General features: G+C 46.3%; 1 protein-coding gene across 11 annotated transcripts in view; it reads left to right on the top strand.

Annotated features, from left to right (window-relative positions):
* LOC137432743 (histone-lysine N-methyltransferase EHMT1) overlaps nucleotides 1–16,079 on the top strand; it is a 280,570-nt gene that overhangs the window by 22,487 nt on the left and 242,004 nt on the right. Inside the window, exon 1 of one of the 11 annotated variants that reach the window (XM_068124904.2) lies at nucleotides 1,255–1,277. The exons of the other annotated variants lie outside the window; for them this stretch is intronic. The gene's annotated coding sequence lies outside the window, so the exon portion shown is untranslated. Of the gene's footprint in view, nucleotides 1–1,254; nucleotides 1,278–16,079 lie in introns of those variants that run through there. 11 annotated transcript variants of the gene reach the window in all.

A 16,079-nucleotide genomic window follows, 5' to 3' on the forward strand; every position in this document is an offset into this window, starting at 1 on the left:
TGCCGAAATCTCGGCTCTCTGCTCACCTTCACTCTTTCATTCCTCTTTTCTCCCGCCTCTGGAACAAACTCCCACACTCACTTCAATCACACTCCTCCCTCCAGGTCTTTAAAACAGCTGTTCACCACCATCTCTTATCTTCCCCCATCCAAAACCTTGATCTTTTCTACCCCCACTAATTCACCCCAGATCCACCATGTTTGTAATTCCAACTTCTTTCCTGGTAGTCCTGGCAGTGTCCATATGTTTTATGCCTCTCCCACCCCCTTTCCCATGCCTCCCCCCCAAAGCCCTCTCCCTCCCACAGATCTCTCGATGTCTCCATGTCTCTCGGTTCCTGCTCTCAAATGTTGTGTTTGTGTCCTTCCCCCTCTCTCCCCATCTTGTCTACCGCTCCCGATGTTATTTGTTTTATGTGTCGGTTTGTCGGTTATGTGTCGGTTTGTCGGTTTGTCTTTCTGTGTGATAAATGTTCGCTCTTTCACGAGCCTCGATCTTGTATACAAAAAAAAACAAAAAAACAAAAAAACAAAACAACAACTGTGAAGCATGGAGGAGGTGGAATCAGTCTGGGGTGCATTTCATCTGCTGTTGTTGGTGAGCTCATAAGGTGTGAACAGTCAATTACTGCCAAGGAATACCAGAAAATATTCGAGAAAGGATTACTTCCCAGCCTCCAAAAGTTATTTCTTGGAGAGAAAAACAAACAAGTCATTTTTCAACAAGATAATGTCCCTGCCGATACTGCAAACGCCACCAAAAAGTGGTTGGAAGAAAAAGTCCCTGAAACTTTTGTTCTGGCCTAGTCAGAGTCCTGATTTGAACCCCATAGAGAATCTTTGGGCCGATATTCAGCCAAAACTTACGGGAAGGAAATTTGTGAATTTTGGAAAGCTGTCATTTTGGAAAGCTTGTGAACTTTGGGAAGCTGTCATACATGAATGGGATAATATTTACATTTCTTGGTGCAAAAAGCGGTCAAAGTTTGACCAAAAGACTGGATTATTTAAAGAAAGCTAAGGGCCAAGCAAGCTATTCCATACTGATTTGTACAGTTATTTATGCTCGTTCTGGTGTTTTGGTGCTTTTACTTGTATGTATGGTAAAATAGTTATGCCAAAAAATGTAAAAAAACTGACTTGGCTCTTTTTTTTCACCCTGAAGTGCATATGCATGAGTGTGTACATTTGTGTGCGTCGTTGGTTATTATCTCCATTTTCGGGTTTCAGGAAGTGGAACAGAGTCCTCCCAGGACCCAAGGTATCCACCTCCATTCGGTAAGGGATCACGGTTCATGGACCAACCTGTTCAACTTTTTCAGAGTTTGTTCCAAGGGCTCTTTTCAGGATCGTCACTGAACCCCGGATTGCCTCCAGTTGTAGTTCATTTGTGGTAATAATCCTGGGGTTGGTTTTCTTAATCTCGGTGAGGTTCTTCTTTATCATTCCTGTTGCTCCAATTATCACTGGTACAATTTTGATGCTTTTCAGCTTCCAAGATCTCTTGACCTCATTTTTGAGGTCCTGATATTTGGTCATTTTCTTGACTTCTGCGTTGTTTAGGCCAAAATTGTTGGGTACAGATATCTCAATTTTCAATCTTTTCCTTTTTGATCCTGAGTACAATGTCCGGACGCAATACTTTGTTTTCTATGTTCACGCTCGATGGAATCATCAGGTCGTACATGAGCATGACGTCCTCATTTTCAATAATTGCCCTTGGTTCATGTTTCCATGTTTTCTGGTACTGTGATGTTTAAATTTTTGCAGATATGCCAATGAATCACTTTGCATACCTTGTTGTGCCGTTGTGTGTAAAGTTGTTCTGATAATCGTTTTTTGCATCCCGAGAGCAGGTGACTAGTACTTTCTGTTTCTGTCTTGCAGAATCTACACTTGTCCATCTGGCTCGATCCCACCATCTTTTTAAATCCATTGGTGTAGTGTCCTTGATCTTGGCCATTTATTGTCCCCCGTCGCACCGCGGAGCGAAAGGGGGACTATGGTTTTCCCCTCCGTCCGTGCGTGCGTGCGTGCGTGCGTACGTGCACTGCAATATCTTTATAAAAGTAAGCGAAGGACCGAATTCTAATTTGGTGTGTGGGTGCAAATAGGCATATGGAAGAACCCTATTGAAAATTAGGTCGCCACGTCAAAATCCAAGATGGCTGTCACCATATCTAAACCTTGTGAGTGCGATATCTTGAAAAGTAAATGTCTGAACCTTGTGAGATGAATATCTTGAAAAATAAGCGAAGTACCAACTTCTAATCCGGTGTGTGGGTGTATCGAGGCATAAGGAAGAACGCTATTGAAAATTGGGTCGCCACGTCAAAATCCAAGATGGCCACCACCATATATATGTCTGAACCTTGTGAGCGAAATATCTTGAAAAATAAACGAACTTCTAATCTGGTGTGTTGGTGTATGTACGCATAAGGAAGAACGCTATTGAAAATTGGGTCGCCACGTCAAAATCCAAGATGTCTGCCTTGCGTCTTCCACTTTGTCAACTCATCACTTCACCGATGGGGGACCTAGGCGTAACGCTTGTTATGATTAATTCTCCATGCCAGTTGAGCTGACCTCTTCTTAGCCATTCCAATGAGCCTTCTTTGTCTATCCTCACTCTGTCCAATTCCTTTTTTGTGTGTTTCTTGCTCTTTCTTGCTCTTCCTTTCTCCCGCAAGGCTAACCCCCGCTCTAGCAGGGAAAATGGCCTTAAAATGCCTGTTGTTGTTGTTTGTCTTGCTCTTTTGTCATTCACTTTGCATTGTTGGTGTATATTTCTTGATATTTCTTTTTATATATTTATTTTGTCTTTTTTCAATTGTTGGGGCTGTATTTTTGTTGTGTGTGTGTGTGTGTGTGTGTGTGTGTGTGTGTGTGTGTGTGTGTGTGTGTGTCGTTGGTTGTTATCTCCATCGGTGGGTTTCAGAAGGTGGAACAAGGTCCTCTCAGGTCTCACAGTATCCACCTTCGTTTCAGTAAGGGATCATAATTCATGGACCAAGTTGTGAAGTTTTTCTTGTTTTTAAAAGTTTTGTTCTGAGGGCTCTTTTCAGGTTTGTCTCCGAGCCCTGGACAGCTTCCAACTGCTGTTAGTTTGTAGTAATATTCCCAAGGATGGTTTTTAAGATCTCTTTAAGGGTGTGTGTGTGTGTGTGTGTGTGTGTGTGTGTGTGTGTGTGTGTGTGTGTTTGTGTGCCAAATATATAATTTGTAAAGTGGATCCCAAGATACAACCTTTTCAAAATTGTTGACTCCTGCCTTTCACTTTCCACTTCAACTTGTTATATCTCGGAATCTATTTTGCTTGAGAGTCAAATGAAACATTTATTAAAGCTTGGAAGGTGTGCCTTCAGAGGGAACCATTTCAAACTAGAACGGCACTCAGTAGAGAGCATACCTCTGCCTGATTGGCCACATCACTCAATGGTGAAGAATCACTTAAAAAAATTCTACTAGCTGAATCCGGTTCTGGATATTCACCAAAATTGAATCGATTCTTCTTTGTCACACAAACACAACCTGTCCACCAAGTTTCGTCCAAATCCGTCCATAACGTTTTGAGATATCCTGCTATATGTTGGTTTTAGCCCTATCACTCAATGGTGAAGAATAACTTTAAAAATTAAATAATTCTCATATCCGAATCCATATTCAGATCTTCACCAAAATCGAATCGATTCTTCCTTGTCACACACACAACCTGTCCACCAAGTTTCGTCCAAATCCGTCCATAACGTTTTGAGATATCCTGCTATATGTTGGTTTTAGCCCTATCACTCAATGGTGAAGAATAACTAAAAAAATTAAATAATTCTCATATCCGAATCCATATTCAGATCTTCACCAAAATCGAATCGATTCTTCCTTGTCACACACACAACCTGTCCACCAAGTTTCGTCCAAATACATCCATAACTTTCTTGAGATATCCCACAATGTATAGTTTTTGGCCCAATCTCCCAATGGTGAAGAATCACTTAAAAATTAAATAGTTCTCATATCTGAATCCATATTCAGATCTTCACCAAAATTGAATCTGTTTGTCCTTATCAGACACCCAACCGGTCCACCAAGTTTTGTCCAAATGCATCCACAACTTTTTCAGATATCCTGCTATCATGCCTGCCATGATATCCAGATATCGTTTTTTGCCCGATCTCCCAATGGTGAAGAATGGCTTTAAAATTTCTAGTAGCCGGATCCGAATCCGGATCTTCACCAAAATCTAATCATTTCGTCCTTTTCAGACATAAAACATCTCTGCCAAATTTCGTCCGAATCCGTCTACAACTTTTTGACATATCTTATTCACAAACAAACAGACAAACGGACAAATGGATAGACAAATGGAAGGACAGACAGGGGTGAAAACATAACCTCCATCCACCTTTGGTGGCAGAGGTAATTATAGTCCTTGTAGGATTGACCTTCGGTATGAAGATACAGTAGATAGTGTTACGGACTCGGCTTTAATGATGGTTGTTATGAGTATTGTTGCTGGTTCGAAGTATTCTAGATTATGCTTGTTGTGCCTTAAGGGAAAGGGTTGTTGTGAGTAAAAGATTTAAAAGCGCTCCTGGTAAAATGTGGCCGGAAATCCGGATCAAGACCGGAAGAGGTGGAGCGAAGAAAAGAGGTGGGGCGAAGAGGAAAAGAGGACGTGGTGGTTGAGGCTCCGGGCCGAGCGTTCGCCGTACTGGGCGAGGGAACTTTGCGTCCTTGAAGGGAAGTTCGGTCGATAAGAAATATCGCCGGAGTGCGTGGAGCCGGTGTCGTCCGGTATTCTCATTGAGGTCCCGGAGGATCCAGGCCTTGAGAATCCGGGTTGGAGCGAAAGCCGTCCGCCATCTGGGCCACGCGAGCACCCAGCCGCGAACAGGCTTTCGTCGTGTCGGCTGGGCATTATTCCCTGGTGGATCGCCGGGAACGGCTGTGCCTGAAAGGGACACGTGAGAATTATACGGAGGCTCGCGGGTTGAACCGCAACGTGTACGTCGGAGCGCATCTTTGTGAGGTTCCTCGCCACCGCTGTGCTGCTGGGGGCTGAGCACGTGACCTCGGGGCCGTCTCGCTCGTCTACGCCTCACTTGACCACCGGGCCTTGACTCCCCGATCGCGGGAACGCACAGAGACATTGGGACTTCGCCTTGGAGGGGAGCAGAGACATTGGGGGGAGGTGCCGTGAGTGGGGTAAAGGGTGCTTGACAAGGATATTAATATTATCGTAAGATTTGAAAGTAGGGGTGATTGCCCCCTTGCTGTATGGCTCTTTGTGTGTGATTTATAATATAGTCTAGTTTGCTTATAACTTGGGGTGGTTGCATCATTGGTTCGGCTGTTTCATTTGCTGGTTCCATTGAGGGACGTTATTTGCTGGGTTTCAACCAGGGATAACACATCTTTCTGCCGGGGACCCTCTCGGGGTTCGGAGGTCCACCGAGACCAGAGGTAAAGGGGGGGGGGGGGGGGGGGGGAGAGAGCCCGTAACAGAAATTGTGGTCTCGTCCGGGATCTAAAAAAATTCCTAAATTTAGTCCGGGAAAGAATTCCCAAGTTTGGAACTTTTTCCAACATTCCCAAATTTTTTCCAAAAACAAACAACAACAAACAAACAAACAAAAAAATACTTTTGTTTTTGTTTGTTAGAAATTTCTTGTGTGAAGGTTAACAGGTGTTACCAGTAGTCACTATGGCGTTTGACGCAGAGAAGTTTACGGTGACCCCGAGTGAAGCACAGTTCAGAGCGTTAGTAAAATCGGACCTCTGGAAATTGGCCAAACATTTTAGCTTGGAGGTCCGAACTAATATGAGAAAGGCAGAGTTGCAGACAGTGGTGATACAATCTATGGTGGGATTAAAAGCATGGGAAGAGGTAGCCTGGGATTGGTTACCAGAAGAACAAGAAAATGTGGAGCTCCGGAAACTGGAGATGCAATTACCGAGCCAGGAAAGGGAAAAAGCACAGGAACGAGAACTCCAGGAAAGGTTAAAAGTACTGGAAAGAGAACTCCAGGAGAGGTATTGAAGAAACACCTTCTCAAAGCCTATGAATTGGTCCCGGAAGCTTACCGGCAGAAATTCCGGAATGCCAGGAGGAGGGAGGGTGAGACCCACGTGGAGTTTGCCAGATTGAAAGAAACCATGTTTGATAGGTGGTGCGATTCAAAAGGAGTTGGGAAAGACTTCAAACTGTTGCGACAATTGATCCTGGTGGAGGAGTTCCAACAGTGTGTCCACGAGGACATTAAAATACACCTGGAGGAAAGGAAAGTACCAAAGTTGTATGAGGCAGCGACCATGGCAGATGACAATGGCTTAACCCACAGGATGGGGTTCCACAACCCTAACATCTCGCCTAGACTTAGCCAGGGGAGCTATGGTACGGCAGGGGCGGAGAACGAAAATTCATGGGGGCGGCCTCGAGAGGAGGACCACTCTGATATCACGACTTCTAGAGGTCAGAAGTCAACGGTTTCAAGGCAGACGTATCCTCTGTGGGCCTCGAGGCAGACCACGAGGTTCTCCTCCGGGCCTACTTGCGCTTTTTGCCATAAACCAGGACACTTGATGTCCCACTGTCATGCTTTGGGAAAGGAAAATCAGGAGCGGAGTCAGACTAGTACAACTCCGAATGCGATGGCAAACGTGAGAAATCGCCCACAGAAGAGTTACCAACCATTTATTTATGAGGGGTTTGTCTCACTGGAGGGAGACTCGACTAACCCAAGACCTGTTAGGGTATTGAGGGACACAGGAGCACATCAATCCTTAATGCTTGAAGGCATTTTGCCATTGTCGGAGAGTACAGCAACTGGTGATAGTGTTCGGTTACAGGGGATCGGTGGCTGGGTTAGCGCTCCCCTTCATATCATCATTCTAGAGTCTGATTTGGTGTCAGGACCGGTCACTGTGGGGTTGCAAGCCACTCTTCCTGTCGAGGGAGTATCAGTTGTGGTTGGGAATGATTTGGCCGGGGGTCAAGTTTCTAGTAACCTGATGGTTGTGAAAAAGTCCGATATGGGAAGTAACACCACACCAGTCAGGGATGGAGGCAAAGTTGGCAAGCTTTTTGGAGGTGGACTGAACTTCAAAACAAAGGAAGAGGTTCTGGAGTCTACCTTCAACAAATATGGACCGCTTTTGGAAGTGCTGCTGATAAAAGACAGGGAGAGCCAAAAGTCAAGAGGGTTTGGCTTTGTCACATTTGAAAACTCAAAGGACGCCAGAAATGCAGAAAAGGATCTGAATAACCAGGAGTTGGAGGGTCGGACCATAACAGTAGGGAAGGCATTTCGTCGGCGTCGAGGGGGCTACAGAAGAGGACAACTTGGTGGTAGTGTTGGTGGTGGCCTCAGCCGATATTGCTATGGAGGCTCCCGGAGTTACGGCCGCTCCCGAAAGGACGACTATCAGGGTAGCGGCCGAGAAGGAGACCGTTATTCACGTGACTACAGTGACAGGTGGTCCAACCGTGAATCTTAGGGAAGTTAGAAAGAGTCGAAGCACTGAATGCTGCGGAGCAGCTGAGCCAAAATTCCTACACGGATTAACCGTGAACGCCACGTTCCTGAAGGCGTCCATGTAGTAAACGTTCCTGCACGGACTAACCGTGAACTTCACGTTCCCAAAGGCGTCCATGTAGGGAATACTCAGCTCGGCCTCCTGGGAAAAGTGCTATCAGGAGGCAATAGGTGGTTTGTTGACAAGTTGGCCTGCAAAGAAAGTTTTCGCTGTGGTCAAACTTTCTTTCCTGAAGGGGGGAAGTGTTACGGACTCTGCTTTAATGATGGTTGTTATGAGTATTGTTGCTGGTTCGAAGTATTCTAGATTATGCTTATTGTGACTTAAGGGAAAGGGTTGTTCTGAGTAAAAGATTTAAAAGTGCTCCTGGTAAAATGTGGCCGGAAATCCGGATCGAGATCGGAAGAGGTGGAGCGAAGAAAAGAGGTGGGGCGAAGAGGAAAAGAGGACGTGGTGGTTGAGGCGCCGGGCCGAGCGTTCGCCGTACTGGGCGAGGGAACTTTGCGTCCTTGAAGGGAAGTTCGGTCGATAAGAAATATCGCCGGAGTGCGTGGAGCCGGTGTCGTCAGGTATTCTCATTGAGGTCCCGGAGGATCCAGGCCTTGAGAATCCGGGTTGGAGCGAAAGCCGTCCGCCATCTGGGCCATGCGAGCACCCGGCCGCGAACAGGCTTTCGTCGTGTCGGCTGGGCATTATTCCCTGGTGGATCGCCAGGAACGGCTGCGCCAGAAAGGGACACGCGAGAATTATACGGAGGCTCGCGGGTTGAACCGCAATGTGTACGTCGGAGGGCATCTTTGTGAGGTTCCTCGCCACCGCTGTGCTGCTGGGGGCTGAGCACGTGACCTCGGGGTCGTCTCGCTTGTCTACGCCTCACTTGACCACCGGGCCTTGACTCCCCGATCACGGGAACGCACAGAGACATTGGACTTCGCCTTGGAGGGGAGCAGAGACATTGGGGGGAGGTGCCGTGAGTGGGGTAAAGGGGGCTTGACAAGGATATTAATATTATCGTAAGATTTGAAAGTAGGGGTGATTGCCCCCTTGCTTTGTGTGTGATTTATAATATAGTCTGGTTTGCTTATAACTTGGGGTGATTGCATCATTGGTTCGGCTGTTTCATTTGCTGGTTCCATTGAGGGACGTTATTTGCTGGGTTTCAACCAGTGATAACACATCTTTCTGCCGGGGACCCTCTCGGGGTTCGGAGGTCCACCGGGACCAGAGGTAAAGGGAGTGGGGGGGGGGGGGGGGCTGCCCATAACAATAGATATGAAGACAATGATGGTGAAGGTCCATGTGAGTGGGGATAATACTGTCGAGCGATTCCCCTCTTGGTTAATACCAGGGGATCGCGGATGGAATATCGAGCTTAATGAGGCGTTTCCAATTCAATGGCGGTTGACACGTGTTACGTGCTCCTCCCCGACCCCCTGGTCACGGTGTACCTCCGAGCCCCGAGAGGAGTCACGGCATAAAAATGTGTTATTCCGTATGTCAAAGATCATTGGTGAAGCCACACCAATTGTTACTCACAAACAAATATTGTATTAAGATCACACAAGAATAACAGTACAACAATAATAGTAATCAAATGTACAAGCAATATATCCTATTATTTTTTTTATTTTTTTTTTGTATACAAGATCGAGGCTCGTGAAAGAGCGAACATTAATCACACAGAAAGACAAACAGACACATAAAACAAATAACATCGGGAGCGGTAGACAAGATGGGGAGAGAGGGGGAAGGACACAAACACAACATTTGAGAGCAGGGACCGAGAGACATGGAGACATCGAGAGATCTGTGGGAGGGAGAGGGCTTTGGGGGGGAGGCATGTGAAGGGGGGGGGGGGTGGGAGAGGTATAAACATATGGACACTGCCAGGACTTCCAGGAAAGAAGTTGGAATTTCAAACAAGGTGGATCTGGGGTGAATTAGTGGGGGTAGAAAAGATCAAGGTTTTGGATGGGGGAAGATAAGAGATGGTGGTGAACAGCTGTTTTAAAGACCTGGAGGGAGGATTTGGCCCCCCATTTCTCCCATTTGGCCCCCCATTTCTCCCATTTTGGCTTCTAGCCCCATATTCGCCATTAGTATGGCTGCATTAATCTGCGCCATGAGGTCCCGCACATCAATTCCCCCTATTTGTGCAGCGGGCGCGGCTACCCCGCACTCGTGCGAGCTGCCACTTTATGATGGTACCATCAGTTTCGTAATATATAACTCACTGTGCTCCAAGTGAGTGAAACCAGAACATTCCCAATGCCTCTTTCCCGGCCTCAAACCCAAGTTGATGCCGGTTTCAAGCCGAAGTCGATTCGCTCCAGCGATCGCCAGAACGATGTCCAATCAAGACCAGAATCCCGTGCGGATGGCAAGTACAGTCACACAGCCCAAAGCTGCACAAAGGCGCCCTCAAGGCGACTGGGAAATCACACCCTCGGGTATGGACTTTCACGGCTCACAGTCGGCGAACCGCAAATTAATCTTCAAAAGCCACGGTGCACACACACACACCAGATACGTCTGAAAGCGGTGAAAACGGCTGACGAAGCAAAGAAACCTTGCTCGACGCACGAAGCGCGCGAGTCAAAATGGCCGATAACCCGTTCTTGAGACGTAACGGCCCGACGATAAATCTCGGAATCCACCGCCAAAAACCTGACACGCAGGTTGATCGGTCACAGCGATGACAACTCTGTCGCAGGGATCCCTTTCCCGGGAAACCCGAAAGTTCGCTAGTGACTCCCGCTCGACAACGTTCGCTTCAGAACTCGGAGCAGCTCGGCTTTCTTGTCCGACTCACTCGCTCCGCCCTCTTTTTTTCCCTCTTCCTCTTCGTCGCCGTCCGGTTCCTGTTTCATTTAAAACATTAACTTTTAACTTTTGAAAATAGAAATATCTATTCCCTTTAAATGACAACAATAATAATACATGGAATCAGAAATGTTTACAGTGGATGAAAACCACCACAACGGAAGTGACGAATCCGTAACACACGTGAGACGGAATGAACTATGCCGACTTACCTTCACGGCCGCAGGGGTCTTCAACCTGAAATCAATAAATCAAACCAAAACGGGTTTTGAATACAACAACAACAACAACATGCATTTTAAAGGCCATTTTCCCTGGCTAGAGCGGGAGCCTTGCGGTCCCCATGACAATCTTCTCCATTTTGCCCTATTTTCTGCATCTCTCCTTGTTAACCCCCTTGCCCGCATTTCTTCTTCCACCATCTTTAGCCAAGTCTTTCTCGGTCTTCCCCGTCCTCCTCTTCCTTCTACATTCATTTCCATCACTCTTCTCAACCAGTCACTTTCATCCTTCCTCAACACATGACCAAACCATCTCAAACTGTTCCTCTTCACAGCATCAATCACAGGCTCTATTCCCATCATCTTTCGCAATTCATCATTTGTCTTCCTCTCTCTCAACGATACTCTGCACATCCATCGAACCATTCACATTTCCACCCTTTCCAACCTTCGTTGCTGCTCTACGTTCATTACCCATGTCTCGCTCCCATAAATCATAACACTTCTCACACATGCAGCATACACCTTTCCCTTCAGCTTCAACGACACTCCCCTCCTCATCAGCACGCCACTCAGTTCCCAAAACTTCTTCCATGCACATCTCACTCGAGCAACCGTTGCCGAGTCTGATCCACCTTCTCCATTCAGCATGTCTCCGAGGTAGCAAAATGTTTTCACACCTTCCAGCTTCACGCCGTCTCCAAGATCCATCTCAACATTTCCTCCATCTGCAGCTCCCTCTGTGCACACCTTACATTTGAATGTAGCTGCCACACTGGTTAATGACCCTCTCAGACCACTACATTTTTGATGAACCCACTCAGCGCACATTGTACATTGAATGGAGTTCACTCCGACACCCTTCCTACACACAGCACAGGGCCACTTCCCAGTTCTTTCCACCTCACGACATGCTTTACCACTTGCCATCACCTTCGTCTTTCCGATTTTCACCTTCAGACCTTTTGTCTCCATACATTCCTTCCACTTGTTCATCTTTTCCTTCAGTCCATCCATACTTTCCGCAATCAACACCAGATCATCTGCATACAACAACTCCCACGGTAAACCCTCCTTTACGTACTGAGCCAGCATGTCTGAGCCAGCATGTTCTGAGCCATCACAGCTACAAATAGTAGTGGACTTAGTACTGACCCTGATGCACTCCCACCTTCACCTCAAACTCACCACTGTTCCCATCCTTCATCCTTACAACTGTGCGCGCTTTTTTGTGCATTGCCATCACTACTCTGATCAACCATTCCTCCACTCCTAACTTCCTCAATGCCCATGTCAATACTTTGCGTGGAACCCTATCGAATGCTTTCTCCAGATCAACAAACCCAAGAAACAATTTCTTCCTCTTGTCCATGTACTTCTCCTGCAACTGCCTCACAATGAAAAGCGCATCTGTTGTGCCTCTTCCTGGCATAAATCCAAACTGCATTTCGTCGATCTTCACTTTCTTCCTTATCCTCCTCTCCAACACCCTTTCCAATACCTTCATTCCATGCTCCAATAACTTTATCGCTCGGTACGAGCCACACTCCAGAGGGTCACCTTTCCCCTTGTATAGAGGGACGAGGGTACTCAGTTCCCAAGCCACTGGAATGCAGCCTTCTTTCACCACCAGATTACAGATCTCTGTCATTCTCTTCACACCCCAACTTCCTGCTGCCTTCAACATATCTCCCACAACTCCCGTCAGCCCTCCCACTTTTCTACTCTTCATTGCTTTTATCGCTTCCTCAACTTCCTTCTCAGTTATCTTCTCTGCCGGTCCTAAAACTGGGTTACTCTCTATGTTGCCATCCCATTCATGCTCTGTATTCAACAGCATTTCCATATATATTTTCCATCGTCCTTTAATTCCATCTGGGTCGACAACGATTTGTCCCACTTCGTCCTTCAAGCAACTCACCCCCATCACATCACACCTCTCTTTCGCTATCTGCTTTGCAATGCTGAATACCGCTCTCTGACCCTCTTCCGAATCCAAGCGTTCTCCAAGGGTTTTGAATAGAAAGGGAAAATAATACAAGGGTTTATTCGAAATAAATATTGGGACAGGGAAACGCTATGATAAAACTAAACCCCCTATTGAGCGCTCTTACACACACACACTTCGAATACACGATGGGAAGGATAATAAAATAAATGTCTCATCGTGTTGTGGAATGTGGTGCGTCTTATCTCAATCAGTAGTCTGCAGTCATCAAGGATGGTCCGGTTCCGAGCGCAGTCGTCCGACCGCGGCTCCGGTCAGTGGGAAGTAGGCCTCGTTCCGCTCGCGCTCCACCAGGCCCACGGACGCCGCTGCACTCCAAGCCTCGTGTCCCCGCGCAATCGTTCGCAAGGTTCGTGCGTGAAATTTGGGCAGGAGAATCGTCAGCGCGCCAACGTCCTTCCAATTCCAACGAGCGAGGGTCCAAACGGGACGAGATCCAACACAAGAGAGGGTCCAGCACAAAAGGACAGTCAAGGGAAGGCAAGAGACAAAATGCAGGCGAGCGAGAGTTTTACTCGCCGTCTTCTGACGTCACTGGCGCTTTTTCTCCAACCAGTGCCTCGCTTCTCACCTTCCCGAATCTTCTCACCGCGTTGGTGTCTTCTCATTGGCTGAGCGCTTTGCGCCCTCCTCCATTGGCATTGGTCGGTGGCCAACCACAAGTCCTTCTTTTTCTCTCCAATTACGGGGAAGCTCTCTGCCCTTACTTTGACCAATCACATGTCCTCCCTTACTCTGCCAATCGGTGTGGTGTTTGCTGCTCACCCCTCTGGCCAATCAAGAGTCCTCCTGGGCATGGCTCCAGCCTGCCTGGCACGATGTTTGTCGCCCATGGTGGCGTACTGCGTGGCTGCTGCCTGTTGGCTCTTCCAAAGTCATTGTGGCGGCGGGGGAAATTATTTAATGTGTGGTGCGCTAATGGGCCTATCTAATGTCTATGGGATGTATTGCCATAAGGGACACTGGGATGCTCACAGAGAGAACGACACACAAGGGAATTTTACCCATAATCCCTGTACTAATTAGCATGCCCCACCCCCTCGTAACAGGGACAAAGATACAAGCTTAATCCGACATTCGGGCTACACAGAACTTATTACAGGTGAGGTTCCCTATCACGACAGCCGGACACCTACCTTTTCAGATCTACCTGGATCTAGATATTCCTCTACCCCTAATTCATAACAATACAGTGTGATCCCTTCATCTTGATCTGCTCAAAGGATGCACCTCAACCACCAGTTGTCATGTTTGCAAGGGAGAAAACCTTTTGCTTCTTCAAATAGAAAGTTATTATCTTTACAGGACATTTGTAGACCTTTGTATCAGATGACAAGCAAACTCAGATAACACTGTTCCTGGATGTTGGCATGATGCTGTGAAACTTCTGCATGCCTGAGATAGCTTTGGCAACAGTAAAATGGCTGCAAGGGCTTCTTCTTCCTCTCCTGAGTGCTCAGCACATGTGACAGTCAAACGACGCAGATAAGATGCTGATCTTGGCCCATTCAAAGAACCGCCGTGCAGTCATAATCTGAAATACTGTAATGTTCATGTGGAATCACTTCCCCTCCAGGAGGATGACACTTACTTTCCATTGTCTCCTTCATTATATCCAATTTCTCTTTGCAATATTTACATTTGTGATAGCCGCTTCCTCAAAAACTGTGTTTCACAAATTTGGAGGATTATTTCGCTCCTCTACCTCAATCTTAATGGACTATTCAAAGACTTCCATCATATCGCCAGTTTCTTTGGTGCATGGCCTAGTTTCTTCCTCAGAATATGTGTAGTTCTGTTTCGGATTCAGTTTCGACCTTTTACGACGTGGAACACACATCTTTTCCCAAGTTGGCAGATGCAGATCTATCAGGATAGTCTGTGGCAGCATATTTTTGGAGGTTACGGAGAGCCTTGGTCTTGTTGTGGTTCCACAACTGTAAAGGGTCACAGCACCCACTTTTATTGGACAATATTGTTGGAAACTGATGTGATGGAAAAGAAAGTGAACTTGTGGCAATATTAAGAACAAACAGCTTCTTTTTTTTTTGTCAAATGTTAATGTGAAAGCTTTTCTGACAGAAAAGTTTGTTGTTTAATGATCATGCCTGAACATGTGTGAGGTCAAGTCAAAGGTCATACTTCAGGGTTTTGTTTATCTCTCAAGGTCCTCAAAAGTAGTTACCTCTCCCACCAAAGGTGGATGGAGGTTATGTTTTCACCCCTATCTGTTTGTTTGTTTGTTTGTGAACAGAATATCTCAAAAAGTCTCAGACAGATTCGGACGAAATTTGGCAGAGATGTAGCGTATGTGATAAGGAAGAAATTATTAGATTTAGGTGAAGATCCGGATTCGGATCCGGCTACTAGAATTTTTAAAGTGATTCTTCACCATTGGGAGATCGGGCCAAAAACTATACAATATACATAGCAGGATATCTCAAAAAGTTATGGACGGATTTGGACGAAACGTGGTGGACCGGTTGTGTGTGTGACCAGGACTAATGGATTCGATTTTGGTGAAGATCTGAATATGGATTCGGCTACTAGAATTATTTAATTTTAAGTGATTCTTCACCATTGAGGGATCGGGCAAAAAGCGATATATAACGTAATATTTAAAAAAGGTTATGGATGAGTTATGGATAAACTTGGTGGATATGTTGGTTAGGTGACAAGAACAAGCCGATTAGATTTTGCTTCAGGTCCGAATTCAGATCCGGCCTATCAGTGGGATACAAAACGTAAACTGTTCACCAGACGGAGGTATGCTCTCTACTGAGTGTCGTTCTAATTTGACAAGTGTCAGTTTATTTGTGTTTTTGCTTATTTGAAGTATATGCATCACTGAACCACTGGACAGAATGAGTTGAAAACTGGTGGTTGTACTCAGGTGTGTGCCTGCAAAGGTTTTAATTGGTAAAAAAAAAAACATAGTCCCAGGGGGTTTGGAATGGAGGGGGTAGGGGGAGGCCCCCAATTCTCACTATGTAAATATGTAGGACATTGCGCTGCTCCTGGTAGGAGCTGATATTATGCATACCTAAGTCATACTAACATGCATTATTTCTGGGACAGTTATCCCATCGTGATTTTGGGGGATTAACCCGTCCTTAAGGACAGGTTCTTCACTAGTACACCCAAAACCTAGACGTTCTCTTTGTACCAATAGACAACATTCTCACCAGAATGAATCCTGCAACCGCGGCAGGAAGAACATGCATGTGTTGTGAACATGTGTTGTGAAGGCCCCGATGTTGATCGTCATCCTGCTTTATGAGTCTGTGTTCAGTTCCCATACTCAGGTGACTAAATCTTACCTTTCCTTCAGCATCACTAGCTTCGATGTTGATGTCCATGATCTTTTCTACCCTTGTTCACCTTACCCCTCCTCTCTCACCTAAATCTCTCCTCCTCCCAGTTTTCCCTCCTTGGAGTTTCCTTCGATATCCACCCCATGCATCCTCTCCTGCCCCCATTCCTCCCCACACCCAT

Source organism: Myxine glutinosa, chromosome 8 (genome assembly GCF_964187855.1).
Source record: "Myxine glutinosa chromosome 8, kmMyxGlut1.1, whole genome shotgun sequence".
Lineage (NCBI taxonomy): Eukaryota > Metazoa > Chordata > Myxini > Myxiniformes > Myxinidae > Myxine > Myxine glutinosa.